General features: G+C 32.9%; 1 pseudogene; it reads right to left on the minus strand.

Annotated features, from left to right (window-relative positions):
• The window catches only part of LOC142643901 (cyclic nucleotide-gated ion channel 1-like), a 29,056-nt pseudogene extending 17,046 nt beyond the window's left edge, over nucleotides 1–12,010 (minus strand).

Raw genomic sequence — 12,010 nt, forward strand, 5'->3', positions numbered from 1 at the left:
GCATCCTATCGAGGGTCAGCCTATCAAGTCTAGTGCACAGGACACTAGACCCAACATGAACTCATTAGTAATAATAGTTGATTATTCAAATAAATTCGATTAGATTGGGATTAGGATAGAGTTTTAATAATAGATTATAAGAAGTTAGTATTTATCTTGTCTATTTGAAAGTTTTTCTTGCAAAAAATTATGAGTAATGCTATTAGTAGTTCGGTATTACAAGTTTTACTGCATTGATCTTATAAACTGATATGTCACCAATCATAAAGAAACAATTCAAATATTCAGTCATGAGATAACTGAAGCCCACTAATCACATTCATTGTCATATCAATTAATAAGACTTATGTTTTAAAATTCAAAGAACTTTTAACATTTTCCTAAATTACATGGAGGTTTGGACTCTCCACCCAAAGCAATTCAATTTTTTGTGATCTTAGCATTGTTCCAATTACATTGCAATACATGAAATAGTTTAGTAGGATACGATCTTCTCTTGCTTTTTTTACAATATGTAATTTGAAGTAACTATTGAAATATCAAAAAACAAATGTATGGAGATTCTGAAGGTATTTTGGCATGACGATTTTTAGGGATGGAAAAATGCACCCAATCCGAGGGTACCTGACCCGTTTAACATTAGGGTCGGATCTGGGTTTTCATTTAAAAAAAAAAAAAAAAAACCGAAGCGGGTTCGAGTCAAGTCTGGGTATTAGGCATACTCGGCCCGAACCCAACCCGTATATATGATATTAAATTTTTTTTTTTTAAAAAAAAAACTCGAAGTATAAATACTCATTTTTCTAACCCTAAATCCCTCAGACCCATTCACTCTCACCCTCCCTCTGTCTTGCCAAGTTGCCTCCCATTCTCTCCCTCACCCTCACTCTCACTCTCACTTGAACAAGATCACTACTGCTCACTTTGCCGGTGCCGCTGCTCCTCGCATACCTCACCTCCCCGGCACCGCTCCATTCTCCACCTCACTAGTCTTTCCTCCCTGCCTCCCTTACCTTGCTACAGCCTGCAGATGCCGCTGCTCCTCCCTCACCTCACCAGGCCCTCCTTCACCTCACAAGGCTGCACCTCTCTCATCTCCCTTACTCAAGCTTTTGCAATGAAATTGTTCTTTTTGTTCAAAGAATCAAATTTTTTTGTTCCGAGTTTAAGTGCTATTTTTGTTGAATAGGATCGACTTGTTTGATTTAATTTTGTAGGGTCTTCTTGTTCGGACCTAGGGTTTATATGTTAATTCTTGTTTTTACTTTTGATGTGGGAAAATTTTGTAATGAAAAAAAAGGGTTTTCGATCTGTTGGTTGCTGAGAAAATAATGGGTTTTGTTGGTTTCCAATCTGTTCAGATCTGGATTTTCTTGAGTGTTCTTTTTCCCCTACAGTTTGGTTGCTAAGAAAATCGGTATCAGCAAACATTTTTTTATTGGGCCACAAAATGGGTCCTAAAGTACCATGGCCTAACGGGACCCGTGGAGCCTGACGGGACGGGTTTGAGATTTAAAAAAAGAAAGCCCGTTTATTAAACGGACCAAGTTCGGGTCATGGGTGCAGGCCCACGGGTTAGGTTCAGGTATAAAAAAAACCCGCTTCGAACCCGACCCTTTGCCATTTCTAACAATTTTTAGGATTTTTTTTTCTTATATTTTTGAGGTTTATGTTTTCTTGAGTTCAAAAATGGCTGAAAATGTTTTATGCCTTAATAAGAGTTTTTTTTTTGGTCTTTGAAAAATGATTTCACTTTGACCTACTTTTTTAGTAGTTCAAAACACCTAAAAATAAGGAAAAAAAATTTATTTTATTTATATTTTATTTTTTTTTAAAAACATCTTCTTAGGCTATGGCAAGAAAAGATAAATGTTACTCCCTTCATCGCAAATTGTTTCGCCCACTTAGGAATCCCAACTATTTAGGGAATTATCATTAAATGTCTTATTTCTTTAAAAATAAGCTAGAAGTTTCCTAAATTACCCTTAAACAAATTTATCAAAAATTTAAAAATTTAAAAAACTGTGAATATAAAAAATAAAAAAATAAACTAGTTTGCTAAGAATTTTTCAAAGTTATTCTAGATTGCAAATTCTATTGGTGTACTACTGCTACAATTACATACTCTATTGGCAGTAGATTACAAACTTATCTTCAAATTTAAATTATGTAGCCACCACGCCTCACCCAAATTTAATCTTGATCTTCAAATCAAATTTTAATACAACTACTGATAATTTCTATAGTGGCATAATGGAAATGTTAATAAAATAATGGGGTATAAGAAAAAAAAAATCTCAAAAATCATCTTACCAAAATAAATAATAGGATAAATTCCATTCATACTCCTTGAGGTTTGGGCTAATGTCATCCAGTTCCAAGACTTTTCAAAACTAACTAATTTGGTCCCTAAAGCCAATTTAGTCCCTAAAACAGTTGAGAAAAAATAACTAATTGTTTAAGAACTAAGTTGGTTTTATGGACCAAATTGGCTAGTTTTAAAAAAATTTGAACTTGATTGGCATTAGCCCAAATCTTATGGTATATTAGTGTAATTTACCCTAAATAATAACAACAACAACAACAACAATAATAATAATAATAACAACAACAACAACAACAACAACAAATTGTCCTAACAAATTAGAGTTCGCCGCTTAAACGACTTGAAAGCGAGCTTGGAAGGCTGCTATAATAATAATAATAATAATAATAATAATAATAATGATAATAATGTCAAGAGCAAAAGAAACTAACCTTGCACTATTCCTCGTGGATAGCAAAGATAACTCATAATTGCTTTTTTGAGAATTTGGATATTCTGATGACTCTGAACTAATGCTTACTGATGATTAAGAGCCTATTTGGTTTAGACATGACTCAATTTTCAAAGCTCAATACTCATAACTCATAATCCAAACCCTACTATCACTCAAAAACTCCAAAATTGTTGTTTGGTTATAAAACTTAGTCACATATCTTAACTTTTAAGTCCACTTTTGCCAAAATGGTGGAACCCACCCCACTGACACTACACAGGGTTATGGTTGCTACCCGTGTCCATTTTCTCTTCCCCTCTTTCATATTCTCCCAAGTCCATCACCACCATTAATGGCAAACTCAGAACCCACCACTGTCAACACCACCAGAGACCACAAAATGAAGAAAAAAAAATCTTAACCAAAAGAAAATCCAACCGTTAGCTACACCCACAAAAAGAAAAAATTTCCAATCATCAATGCTACCACCAAATCACCAACCACACAAACCCACCTCCATCACAACCCAAACTTCAAACCACAACTACAAACCCTAGAAAACCCAAACACACCAACACAAAATCTTCAGATTGGTGATCCAAAAATTGCCAACCCAAACCCTGGAATCTTTCGATCGAGGACCAAAATCACGAAAATGAGGAGTGAGTTTCTGTTTCTGGATATATATTTATGCGTGGATGAACATGGTGAGTGGGTCTGAAGAAGAAAGAAAGAAAGAAAGAAAAAGAAGAAAAGAAAGAAAGACAAAACCAGGAAGAAGAGGAGGAAAAAAAACCGTTGGTGGTGGAGTGGGTCTAACGAAGAAAGAAAGAAAGAAAGAAAGAAAAAGAAAGAATGAAGAAGAAGTAAAAAAGGCTGTTGGTGGTGGAGTGGGTACAAAGAAAAAAGAAGGAAGGAGTAGAGAAAAAGCAAAATAAAAAAAGCCAGTAGAATTCTGCAAAAGAAGAAAGAAAAAGAAAAAGAAAAAAAAAAAAGTAGTATGACAGTGTTACTTGACACTGTCCAAAATGAAGAATCAAACTTTAAACTGTGTCTGGACCCTGCGAACTTTACCAGAAAAGTCTGGATTTTGATCCCTGGAAAATTGGAAAACATATTTGTGCTTAGAAAAATAGTGACATACTACCAATTTTCATTTATCTCAAATGCAACTTCCCATGACCTTACAGGTGTGCACCACAAGGCTTTTTCATTATTTATTTTTTTCTTGGAAGAAATGAAAAGATTTTCTTGAACCATACTACTCACAATCACAACTATTGACTTGGTTTTGGCTTGAGTCCAGTACTTCAGTCCACTGGATCTGACACATTTCGGATTTGTGTTCCTGTTCGTGTTCAAATCATGTATCTCATAATGTACTAGAGTCTGAAACTTTGGACGGAAGCTTTACTCCTTAGCTTGATTGTTCAGAGTATGTAACAATAATAAACATAACAATAAGTTGTTCTAACTTCTAAATATAAATCCCCTTAGAGTAGAAGAGAAGGTGTATATATATAAAACGTACATCGAACCTGACTAACTCAAGTCGCACGCATTTTACAATGTGGAGCAATGCATAAAGTGGCAGAAGTTGGCTTTGTTATGGGATTTTAAGAGTGCGCAGAGGCAGAGCAGATGCAAGTAATAAGCAAGAGCAATTCCTGGCTTGCTCTTAAACAGTGTGTGAAGTGTGAGAGCTATTCACAATGGTCAATCCCTCAAGTCTTATAATATTGTCGTTTTTTCAGCCACCGACAAGATAAGTTCAGAATCTTTGAGTGGATATTTTTCCGGCCATGTATGAGAAAGCTGCGTTTCACTGATATACTAACATGTATGTTTTTATTTATAATTTATTATAAAAATATTGTAAATATAATATTTTTTAATAATTGAGACCCAAATATTTGATGTGGTGGACTAAATTAGTGAGGCCATAACAATTCTGTTTGTTTTAATAAAAGAAGATTAATTGCAACAACTAAAAGAGGAACAAAAAGAATCTTAAAGACCTGGCCATCTTCAATCTGCTTCAGACCCAAAAACACTTAGTAGCAGTGTGTAGTGAGAACCATGGACAGTAGTCTGGGGTTGTTTGGTGTTGTTGTTTAAATAACAATTTTCAGTATTTAAATACCATGATATATCTTTTTACAATACTTTTTAATCCATAGTATTTTCACGACACTTGAAAACGATACTAGAAATCTCTTACCGAACAGCCTTAGTCTCTCTTTAAGATTATCTTCTTCACTAACAAATAAGAACTCATTTTTTCTCTAAAAAATTATTAGAGAACTATGTTGGTGTCACAAATTGTGGCACAACTTATACCACAACTCATCCGTATGGTAAGTTATAATTGGTGAAAGAATGATGATGGGTCTATGTAGAGACACCCCTCAACCAATTCCAACTCACGGCATGGTGAATTGTGGCCTACAAGTTATGCCACCAGCATTAGTCTTTATTAGGCCCTCAACGGATAAGAATTCAATCTTTCTAAGAAATTAACAGGTCCTTCCAAAAGGACATGTTTCATTTATTCCAAAGTCTTTATTTATTTTTTATTTTGAGAATCTCCTTTATTTCAAAGTAAAATCAGCTAACTAAACATAGCAGTGTGGAATATGAGAAAGCTACGTTTCACTGACAGACTGACACGTATATTTTTATTTAAAATTTGTAGTGAAACATAATATTTTTTAATAATTGAGACCCAAATATTTGATGTATCGGACTAAATTAGTGAGGTCATAACAATTCTTTGTTTGTTTTAATAAAAGAAGATTAATTGCAACAACTAAAACAGGAACAAAAAGTATCTTGGAGACCTGGCCATCTTCAATCTGCTTCAGACCCAAAAACACTAAGGTTCCGTGTGGATACTGCTGAAAACTAAAAACTAAAAATACTTTAGTAATATAATTTTTAAATTTGTGAATAGTGCAGTGAGACCCATTTTTAATGAAAAAGTTACTAAATAAAGTACTTGTGGGTCCAGTGAACAATGCACGGAATCCACTGGAAAAGCATAATCTGCTCTTCTCAAGCAAAAAAAAAAAAAAAAAAAAAAAAAAAAAAAAAAAAACGTGAAATGCTGGACGTGAAACGCAGACTCAATATTCAAACAGGTACTTAGTAGCAGCGTGTTTAGTGTGAACGATGGCCAATGGTTTAGGGGTGTTTGGTATTATTGTTTAAACAACAGTTTTCAGTATTTAAACACCACAAAACATTTTTTCACAACACTTTTTAATTTACATATTTCCACAATACTTAAATAACGATATTAGAAATCTTTTACCAAATAGCTCTTATTCTCTCTTTTAAGATTGTCTTCTTCACCAACCAATAAGAACTCAATTTTTTCTAAGAAATTATTAGGGAGCTATGTTGGTGCCACAACTTGCGGTGAGTTGTAATTGGTAAAAAATTAGTGATAGGTCTATATGAGAACACCCTTCTACCGACCACAAGTCGTCACATATCCAAATTGTGGCACAATTTATAGCAACGACATTAGTCATTATTAGGCCCTCATCGGATAAGAATTCAATTTGTTCTGAGAAATTGTCAGGTCCTTCCAAAAGGACATGTGTTATTTATTCCAAAGTCTTTATTTATTTATGCTTTTTGAGAATCTCCTTTATTTCAAAGTAAAATCTGCTAACTAAACATAGTAATGTGGAATATATGGCGGAAATGAAAATCAACATGTTAAAGCTTAAAAGGACATATAATATTTTCCAAAATTTAATAAGCCGAGAATTATGATTTAAGCTAAATTACTTTTAAAAGAATTTGCTATTGACAGAATTTTATATTATAGGCTAATCACCATATATCATATTAATAATTATGAAATATTTTATATTTTTTGAATAAAAAAAAAATCTAAGTTCGCTACTTCTTTAAAAAAAAAAAAACAATGGTAAATTTTAAAAAAAAAATATGTACGCTTTGCAATATTTTTCAATAAGTTTTTTTTTTTTTTTTTTTTGTAAAAATACAAAACTGACCTTTTAACTTTCACATTTTTTCATTTCAGTCCTCTAACTTTTAATTATGTCAATTCAGTCCTCTAACTTTCAATTTTTGTCAATGTAGGGTTTCGTTACATTTCTGTTAGTGGCTGCCGTTAGACCCACTAAAACGATGTTGTTTTGCATTTTTTTTTTAATTTAGAATTAAGAGAAAATACGAAAGATCTAGAAAAAAAAATAAGGGGAAGACCCAAATCCCTAACCCATCACCGATTCAGTATCCACACAATCCTAATCCTCTCCTCCTCGCCTCAACAACAACATCAGCGAAATCCTCCAGCAACGCAGCCTCATCGAATCCCTAACCAGCCCTGACCTCCATGACGCTGCTGCCGTTTCCTCCTCCTCCTCCTCAGCTCTCAAAGTTTACTATGATTTCGACCCCACCTCTCACCTCGGCAACCTCATCGTCCTCTCCTGGTTCCACCGCTTCAGCCACCAGCACGTCGTCCTCATCAGCGGGGCCACCGCTCGTGTCAGCGACCCTTCCTGCAAGTCCCTTAAGCGTCCCAACCTCGGCCTCGACTCTCTCTGCCACATCACCGAGTTCACATACCAACTATTGCAAGGCTATGATTTCTGAATCGGTGATGGGTTAGGGATTTGGTTCTTCTTTGTTTTGTTTTGTTCCCTTAATTTTTTTTTCCAGAATTTTTTTTTAATTCTGAATTAAAAAATTAAATGCAAAACAACGTTGTTTTAATGGGTCTAACGGCAGCCACTAACAAAAATGTAATGGAGCCCTACATTGACAAAAATTGAAAGTTAGAAGACTGAATTGACAAAACTGAAAGTTAGAGGACTGAAATGAAAAAATGTGAAAGTTAGAGGGTTAGTTTTGCATTTTTGCCTTTTTTTTTTCTTATTACTTCAACTTTGTTAGCAATTGCACACTTGTAATATTTTAAAAATAAGTACACTTTGCAAAAATTTTCAGCATATATGTTTTATTAATTAATGAGTAAATAGTTAAAACCAAATTAACTATAAATTGAAAATAATATGAACTAAGTACCTGTTTGGATACAGCTTAATAATTCCAGCGTCTGCGTTTTGTTTTTTTTGTTTTTTTGTTTTTTTTTGAGAACGTGCACTGTGGATCCCGTGCAAGAAGAGAAGAGCTTTTTTTGCTTTTCCAGTGGGTCTCGTACACTTTTACGAGACCCACAGGTACTTTATTTAGAAAAAAAATTTTAAAAATGGGTTCCACAATATTACTTACACATTTAAAAATTATTTTACTACAATATTTTTAATTTTTAATTTTCAATAATAAGCGGTATCCAAACCACCCTTAAATTAACCATTTTCGTGACCAAATTAACTGTATGTGACCCATGCCGTCTGTTTAAAGCTGTTTTGTTTTGTCCACTTGTACCATGTGAAAGACAGTCGATGACTTTTAGAATAATTATTTAACATATGACTACCTATTTAGTATGATAATTTCTTAGGAGAAGCTATTTGGTATCAAATGATACCAAATGATATCATATCAGCAATATCAAAATCCAATAAGTGTGAAATATATTAGCAAAAAATAATTAACCCACTAACAATTGAAAGACATGTGTTAATGGGTAGTTATTTTTGTACACATATCTCTCATTTATTAAATTTTGATATAAAATATTTTTTCATTTCGTAGAATCTATTTACTAAAGACAGTATATATCTACTCACAAAAAAAAATTCTACTAAGAATGATAACAAATGTCGTCGTCTTTTAACAATAAACAACTAAGGTTTAATAAAACATTGTCACAATATATAAAATTTCACAATAAATGATGACATATGCTACAATTGAAACTCTTTATCAAATTAAATACCTACAATCATTCGCAATGAATATTTTGTTATTCATACTTCCTTCTTTATCATTTTATTTTATGAGCCTAACTATGATGCTTAGCTTACTTAATTTTTAATGAACACCTTTTTAAGAAAGAAAAGAAAAAAAAAACATACGTCATTGAAATTTCTATTAGATAAAATTATAAATCTAGAAGATTTAAACCACTAATAAACATTGTAGCTACACGCATTGGCACTTTTTGACCATCTATTTTAAGAAAGTTTTTATGAAAAATTGAAAAAACTATCAAAATAATTAATCACTTTTTTTCTTTTTTTCCATAAAAAGTTTCCTAAAATAGTTTCTAACGTACACTCTAAGGACACACGTTAGTAAAACATATATATATATATATATATATATATATATATAATTATGCAGGTAGGCAGTAGCACGTAGCATATGTAAATATATTATTATTATTATTATTATTATTAGAAGTAGTATTGTTGTTGTTGATATTCATGGTTAGGTTTCTATATCATTTAGAGTTCATTTAGTTAGAAGATTGGAAATGTGAGAGGATAGAAAATAGGGAAGGAATAAAAAAAGTTGGAAAAAAAATGGAGAAACTGAAAATTTTGAAAAATAAAGTTGGTATAAAGTTACAATTATGTCACTATTAAATAAAACAAAATACAACATAATTTTTTATATACATTTATTTATTAAAAAAAATTGTGTATGAACACTTCACTTTTTTTTTTTTTAAATATATATATTTTTAAAAGCATAAGCCAAAACAATCCAAAATTGCCGAAAAATATAAAAAAGAAATAAGAAAAGAAAGAACGAGAATGAAAGAAACCAATAAAAAAAGAAGTGAAATGAGTGCGCGTGCACACAAAAAAGAAGAAGAACAAGAACAAGAACAAGAAGCTCAAAACCAACGAACAATGGAATAAGTTTAGCCCAAAAAAAAAATGCAAACAGTGAAATAATACAAGGAACGGAAAAATAAAAAGAAGGAAAAGACAAAAATTTACTTATTGGTTGGGAATGACATTTTTGTCAAAACACATCGTCCTTTTTTTCATTTTTATTTTCTCTCCAATTTGAGGAGATCAAGTTTTGGTAGGCCCAAAGAGAAAGTAGTTGGACCCTGTTAAATATTAGCATTGATACACTATGTTGAATATGCTATTATAGATGCGGAAGCGAAAACATAAAGTATAGAACACAATAACACAAGAGGATTACGTGGTTCAGCCTAACGGCCTACATCTTCGGAGGAAACCCTAAATGGCTACATCAATAATATATTAGAGTGTAGAACAAATCCTGTGTTACAATGAACCATAACATGTGTATATATAGTAGACTAAACCCTAAACTAATAGACTTCTAGTACAAGTAGGAAACTTGGCTTGCACACAAAGTAGAATTAGGCTTGGGCTTATGCTAATGGGCTAATATATCTCTAACAGACCTTACTATTTTTCTCTCCCCCTCCCCTCCCAACCAAACATTCCCCCCCCTCCACCCTATTTTCTTTCCTATTTTCCATTCTTTTTTTGCTTCCTTCCCAAAATCATCCCAACCAAGCATACCCACTAAATAAAATAAAATAAAGACTGAGGTCTTAACAAATTATATGAGCTTATATCAAACAATATGTGTGTGTAGAGCTGGCTTAAGACAATAGGGCAAAATTTTGAAAGGGGTCTATGTATATCTAAATATAACTTAAATAATATTTATTTAGTTTTTTATATTATAATTTTTTATTGCAAATATATTATTAATATGATTAATTCATCCAAAGCTAATGATACTACAAATTTTACTATATAGGTTTTACAAACTAACTTGTTTACCAATTTTTTTTTTTTAATGTTATTCAAACATTCTATTACATTGTCCAAGTGACACCAATCATATTTGTCTGGGTGAAAATGATTAACTACTCTCTCAAAGACACAACTAATTTGTAGTATGGGGCTACCAATAATCCATAGTAGGAGATTTGAATAAGAACAAAATTCTACGTGAAAACTAGGAAGGCGAAGCTATATTATTCATGCAAGAAGCAATACAATACACTTGGTTACTTTCTTCTCAAGAACATGCTCTTAAATATGTTCTAAAGCTCTATTTTATGTTCACAATTACCTCTCTTTCTTTCATTCTCTAAGTTTTTGTCTCACTTAATGTGTGTTCTCCTCTTCGCCCTTATCCTCCCTTATATTTGCCCTATTTTCTTCTCTGGAATGTGTTGTCCCCGCATAGCTGAAGGGCTTCTTATCCCATCCGGCTCTAGCTTCCCTACTTCATGATAAATGGAGACTTTTAGGACTTCCTACACTATTCAGGCCAGTCACTCATCAATAAATGTGACTGTGCCAAGCATGTGAGTCTTACGAATGCATAGGTAATTGTTAATTTATCAGGAAGCTTCAACAGGCTTCCTAGGACAATTCTGCATTTCCCATAGTTCTTCCACGATAGCTCGGCAAATGCATCATCCTTGGTAGCTTAGTAAGTGTCTCATCCTCAGATTTTGATCTGTAATATTCCCAAGGAGTACAATATTCGGTTCTAGTATGTGGTTCGAGGTCTGATTCTTCCAAAGTGGTCTGCAATCAAAATGGGCCGGTCAGTCTTGGGTCTATTTTCATTCGAGATCCAATATCATTTGGGCTCCAAAACCACTTTCCTACAATATTCTTGCCATATTAGTTTGTAAGTTTTTTATTGTAAAATTTGTAGTAGTTTTAGCATTTTTCATTCACTTAATGGTGATTGAATTGAATTTCTATTAATTCATAATTTATTTTTGGAAGAAAATACTAAAGTTATTCAAATTATACTGTAAAAAAAGCTTACAAATTAGTATGACAATGAGGCATCACTTCAAAAAGAATAAATGAGTATTGAATTACTACTTCTTATGATTGGTGACATATCAATTTACCTATTTTAACACACAATTTTACAACTTACCCAACATCCCATTTCTTATTTATCACATCCAGCCAAACACTATCCATTTATTTATTATAAACTTTATATATATCTTATTGAAGCAACCCAACAACCTCAAACCCACCGCTGCAACACCACCACCGCCAACAACCACTAAACCCATATTTGTCTCAGCCCAACAAACCCACATTAACCACACACACTATCAAATATAACAACCACAATCACTATCACCCTGCCATAATCAACAACCATCACCAAAACCACAGTCAACAACCACTATTAAAACCACAAACTCATCGGAATTCACCACAAACCTAGAACAACAAACCTGTCCACCACCCACCACAAACCCATAACAACAAAACCCATCCACCACCCACCAAATCCCAACTTGTCGATCCATATGCACCCAT

This window comes from Castanea sativa, chromosome 7, assembly GCF_040712315.1.
Source record: "Castanea sativa cultivar Marrone di Chiusa Pesio chromosome 7, ASM4071231v1".
Taxonomy (NCBI): domain Eukaryota; kingdom Viridiplantae; phylum Streptophyta; class Magnoliopsida; order Fagales; family Fagaceae; genus Castanea; species Castanea sativa.